This window comes from Oncorhynchus kisutch, linkage group LG29 (genome assembly GCF_002021735.2).
Source record: "Oncorhynchus kisutch isolate 150728-3 linkage group LG29, Okis_V2, whole genome shotgun sequence".
NCBI lineage: Eukaryota > Metazoa > Chordata > Actinopteri > Salmoniformes > Salmonidae > Oncorhynchus > Oncorhynchus kisutch.
This window is the reverse complement of record NC_034202.2, coordinates 41,420,468-41,426,467: the sequence shown is the minus strand read 5'-3', so window position 1 is coordinate 41,426,467 and position 6,000 is coordinate 41,420,468.

Genomic DNA, 6,000 nt, shown 5'->3' with positions numbered 1-6,000 from the left:
TTTAATTAGATTCATCAGAACCTGGACAGAGGTGATATTTGGTGGAGTTTGTTTAGAAGTCTGTCACGATACGGATAAATATAACAATTAAAACCGCCTTTGATTATTAGATTAGTGGTACTAAGATTTGGGAGTAAATCAAAAACATTACCAAACAAATGTGAGTCATCAATTTTTGGGCCAATAGAGTGACAGGGAAAGAGTTCATGTTCCCTGACACTATGATGTATCGTGTGGGTCTGTAGACACGGATGAGAGTTGAAAAGGGATGTTTTTACGAGAGAGAATAGCAACACCTCTAGCCCAGGAAGAGAATTCCAGATGCCGCAGCTCGGTGGCCTTTATATGCGTTTCTTGCAGGAAAATGATGTCATCACCAAGTGATTTCAAATGCTTAAATGCTTAAAAACCGCCTTGAGTCGGTCTTATTGTAGCAACCTTTCAAATTGTGTTTTTTATGTTGGATAAAAGCAGACACAGAGCTACAAAATGGTATATCATACACTGATTACGTTGGCTCTTTTGTGAGGTAGTGACCCGCGACAATGGCCTAGTTTCCTGAAACGGGTACAAATACCATATCCATTTGCACCTATGGCTGAGACTGCTCCCACAGAGAAACCCTCCCTCCCTCCCCACTGCTTCCCCAGAGAAACCCTCCCTCCCTCCTCACTGCTCCCCCAGAGAAACCCTCCATCCCTCCCTCCCCACTACTCCCCCAGAGAAACCCTCCATCCCTCCCTCCCCACTGCTCCCCCAGAGAAACCCTCCCTCCCCACTGCTCCCCCAGAGAAACCCTCCCTCCCTCCTCACTGCTTCCCCAGAGAAACCCTCCCTCCACACTACTCCCCCAGAGAAACCCTCCCTCCTCACTACTGCTCCCCCAGAGAAACCCTCCCTCCCTCCTCACTGCTTCCCCAGAGAAACCCTCCCTCCACACTACTCCCCCAGAGAAACCCTCCCTCCTCACTACTGCTCCCCCAGAGAAACCCTCCCTCCCTCCCCACTGCTTCCCCAGAGAAACCCTCCCTCCCTCCCCACTGCTTCCCCAGAGAAACCCTCCCTCCCCACTGCTCCCCCAGAGAAACCCTCCCTCCCTCCACCTCTCTCATGGACTATTATCACATCTCGGAATGCGCACCGTTGCTCCATCACCTCCATGGTGTAGTCGGATGAAGAGGAGAACCTTTTGGACTTGGTTTTCCATAGTTTGCTGTTGTCCAAGTTGAAGAATGAACTCCTTTTCCTGAAAGTGATGCATGCTGGTGATTATGGTGCACGGCTTGGCACCTGGTGAGGGCTTCGCCTGTAGATAGCGGTGTGCACGGCTTGGCACCTGGTGAGGGCTTCGCCTGTAGATAGCGGTGTGCATGGCTTGGCACCTGGTGAGGGCTTCGCCTGTAGATAGCGGTGTGCATGGCTTGGCACCTGGTGAGGGCTGCGCCTGTAGATAGCGGTGTCCACGGCTTGGCACCTGGTGAGGGCTTCGCCTGTAGATAGCGGTGTGCATGGCTGGCACCTGGTGAGGGCTTTGCCTGTAGATAGCGGTGTGCACGGTCAATTATGAGGGGTGTTGCCCAGTAGCTTGGGAATGAGCTTGGACAAGAACTCTGTGGGGTTCCCTTGCTCTTCGTCCTCCAAAATCCCCACGAGTTTGATGTTCAGCCTGAGACTCCTGCCTTCTAAATTGAGAACATTGGCTTGGAGCTCCTCATTCTTCTTTTTAAGCTCTGCGCAAGTGGTTTCCAGGCCTCCGATCCGGGCATCATGATCAGACAGAGCCTCATCGGCTGTGTCCATGCGGACCCTCAGTTCGGCCTGTGCTGTCTTGAGAGATTCAAACTTTGCTTCAGCCTGTCAAAACGATCGTTGATAGTTTTCATTATACCCTCTTTCATTTGTTGACACATGGCCGGGGTAGAATCTTGTTGCTGGTTATCTGGAGAGTTGTCGCCATGGTTATCTGGAGAGTTGTCGCCATGGTTATCTGGAGAGTTGTCGCCATCAGTACTCAAAATGGCGCTAGCTGCTGCTTGTTAGCCCTGGGCCATTGTCAACTTTGCATTAGATGTTCTGTTGGTTTTCGTCAACCATATTTCACATTTTCCGCTGCTAGTTAGTGCCTGGGGAATATACTAAACAACGTGTATATATTGTTTTGGGCAAACTGGAAATAAAATGTTAAAGAAATTAAGATTTCAAAATTCACGGTAAGGAGATCTGAGGCAACGCTTCTACTCCATCTCCACTAGCACCCCGTCCAGTCAGCCTTTTCATACAAGATGTGCAGTAGCGCCCCCACCTTCCTCTGACACCGCCTGGTATAGAGGTCCAGGATGGCAGGAAGCTTGGCCCCGGTGATGTACTGGGCCGCACGCAATACCCTTTGTAGTGCCTTGCGGTTGGAGGCCGAGCAGTTGCCATACCAGGCAGTGATGCAACCCGTCAGGATGCTCTCGATGATGCAGCTGTAAAACCTTTTGAGGATCTGAGGACCTTTTCAGTCTCCTGAGGGGGAATAGGTTTTGTCATGCCCTCATCACGACTGTCCCTGTGTGCTTGAACCATGTTAGTTTGTTGGTGATGTGGATACCAAGGAACTTGAATCTCTCAACTTGCTCCACTACAGCCCCGTCGATGAGAATGGGGGTGTGCTCGGTCCTCCTTCTCCTGTAGTCCACGATCATCTCTTTTGTCTTGATCACGTTAAGGGAGAGGTTGTTGTCCTTGCAACACACTGCCAGGTCTCTGACCTCCTCCCTATAGGCTGTTTCATCGTTGTCGGTGATCAGGCCTACCACTGTTGTGTCATCGGCAATCTTAATGGTGTCGTGCCTGGCCTTGCAGTCATAAGTGAACAGGGAGTACAGAAGGAGACTGAACACGCACCACTGAGGGGCCCCGTGTTGAGGATCAGCATGACGGATGTGTTGTTACCCACCCTTACCACCTGGGGGCGGACCATCAGGATGTACAGTTGCAGAGGGAGGTGCTTAGTTCCAGGGTCTTCAGCTTAGTGATGAGCTTTGAGGGCACTATGGTGTTGAACGCTGAGCTGTAGTCAATGAACAGCATTCTCATATAGGTGTTCCTTTTGTCCAGGTGGGAAAGGACAGTGTGGAGTGCAATAGAGATTGCATCATCTGTGGACCTGTTGGGGCGGTATGTAAATTGGAGTGGGTCTAGGGTTTCTGGGATAATGGTGTTGATGTGAGCCATGACCAGCCTTTCAAAGCATTTCATGGCTACAGATGTGAGTTCTACAGGTCGGTAGTCATTTTGACAGGTTACCTTAGTGTTCTTGGTACAGGGTGTTACGCACGCCTCTATGAAGAGGGAACGCAACACCCTGCTACAACTCAACTCCCCGTGAAGTGAAAGAGGTATGGGACTGTAGGTGCGTGTAAGGATGACAAAGACAGAGAGTGGTACCGTTTACAAGGAATTTATTCCGTAAAAGGGGCTGGATGGAACCAAAGCAAAGAAGGTAAAAATACACAAACTACAGAAACTGGGGAACGTAACACAGGGACTATGGTGGTCTGCTTGAAACATGTTGGTAATGTCAGCGAAGACACTTGCCAGTTGGTCAGTGCTCGGAGTACACATCCTGGTAATCCATCTGGCCTTGCATATTGACCTGTTTAACGGTCTTACTCACATCGGCTACGGAGAGCGTGATCACACAGTCATCCGGAACAGCTAATGCTCTCATGCATGTTTCAGTGTTACTTGCATTTATCGCTAACTCTAGATCCAGTAGTGACCTCTGCTGTGGTTGGAAATCAGACTTCAAATGTGAAAAGGCTTGTCCAACCGATGGAGCAATGGAATACAACACTATCGTCTGTAGACTAATTAATATTACGTTGTTGTTTTTTACAGCATTACCAATGTTACCAATTTATACAGATTGTAAACAATGTGGGCTGAGTATCGTTCCTTGGGGAACCCCTTCATGTAACTTAAGGTACTCAGATTGGACCCCCCCCCCTCCCCATCTACCTTGATGGCCTGAGTTCTGTCACTGAGATCATTATTAAACCATCGACAAGGCATCATTACCCAACCCTATGGAGGACAGCATATTCAACAGAATAACATGGTCTACAGTATTAAAAGCTACAAACATGGCAACTCAATTCTTTCTATCATCTAAGGCATCTAAGGCATCTAAGGCATCTAAGGCATCTAAGGCATTTGCAATATCATTTACGACAGGCATCATGGGAGCCATAGTGGTGCTATGTTTAGGTCTGAAGCATCATAGTGGTGTTATGTTTAGGTCTGAAGCATCATGGGAGCCATAGTGGTGCTATGTTTAGGTCTGAAGCATCATAGTGGTGTTATGTTTAGGTCTGAAGCATCATGGGAGCCATAGTGGTGCTATGTTTAGGTCTGAAGCATCATAGTGGTGTTATGTTTAGGTCTGAAGCATCATGGGAGCCATAGTGGTGCTATGTTTAGGTCTGAAGCATCATGGTAGCCATAGTGATGCTATGTTTAGGTCTGAAGCATCATGGGAGCCATAGTGGTGCTATGTTTAGGTCTGAAGCATCATGGGAGCCATAGTGGTGCTATGTTTAGGTCTGAAGCATCATAGTGGTCCTATGTTTAGGTCTGAAGCATCATGGGAGCCATAGTGATGCTATGTTTAGGTCTGAAGCATCATAGTGGTGCTATGTTTAGGTCTGAAGCATCATAGTGGTCCTATGTTTAGGTCTGAAGCATCATGGGATCCATAGTGGTGCTATGTTTAGGTCTGAAGCATCATGGGAGCCATAGTGGTGCTATGTTTAGGTCTGAAGCATCATGGGAGCCATAGTGATGCTATGTTTAGGTCTGAAGCATCATAGTGGTGCTATGTTTAGGTCTGAAGCATCATAGTGGTGCTATGTTTAGGTCTGAAGCATCATGGGAGCCATAGTGATGTTATGTTTAGGTCTGAATCCAGATTGAGTAACATTAAGAACACCATTTACAGTTAGAAAATAACTCAGGACAAGAACGTCTAAGAGTCCAGGAGATGGACCATGGATTAGTTTGGTTTTCTGGGTCGCTTGAAAGAGGCATGCTTATCAGCCAGAGGTGGACAAATGGATGATAAGATTTAAAGTGCCAAAACAGGTCCTGGTATGCAGCTAGTAGAAGAAATGCAGAAAAGTAGAAACATAATATAGATCATGAAGGAATGCCTGGGGCAATAACTTTTAACGTGTCTTTTCACATTTATGCCAGGGTCAGAGTTTTTCAATTTGGTATCTCTAATGCAAGCAATAGGCCAGTGGTCGCTGATATAATCAGCGAAAACACTACCAGCCAAATACTTATGGGGACGTCAGTATAACGTCAATCAACGAGGAGTTTACTCGTTTACATTTTTAAACGTTGATTCCTATTGGATTTCATTATCAGCTCAGTCAAGTTCAACTCAAAACAGATATTCTTACGTTGATATGAGGCTTGTGGGAGCCAATCAAAATGTAGATCTAACACAACCAGATCAGATACCAGAAATGGATGTAATAATCAGAAATATTACCGACAGCATTTGCTGATTGGCGTGTAGGATATTTGGCGCCCGTACAGTTAGGCCTTAAAGCTTAGGCCAGATTAACGCCAGATATAGCATAATATAATGAAGAAAATAACTAAATGGAGCCTATAGATATAAAAATAGCAGAAGAATGATACATAATACATAAATATGTATTTTTCCCCCCTTTATTCAACAACCTGTCCTTATTCAACAACCTGTCCTTATTCAACAACCTGTCCTTATTCAACAACCTGTCCTTATTCAACAACCTGTCCTTATTCAACCCACCTGTCCTTATTCAACAACCTGTCCTTATTCAACAACCTGTCCTTATTCAACCCACCTGTCCTTATTCAACTGACCTGTCCTTATTCAACAACCTGTCCTTATTCAACAACCTGTCCTTATTCAACCCACCTGTCCTTATTCAACAACCTGTCCTTATTCAACAACCTGTCCTT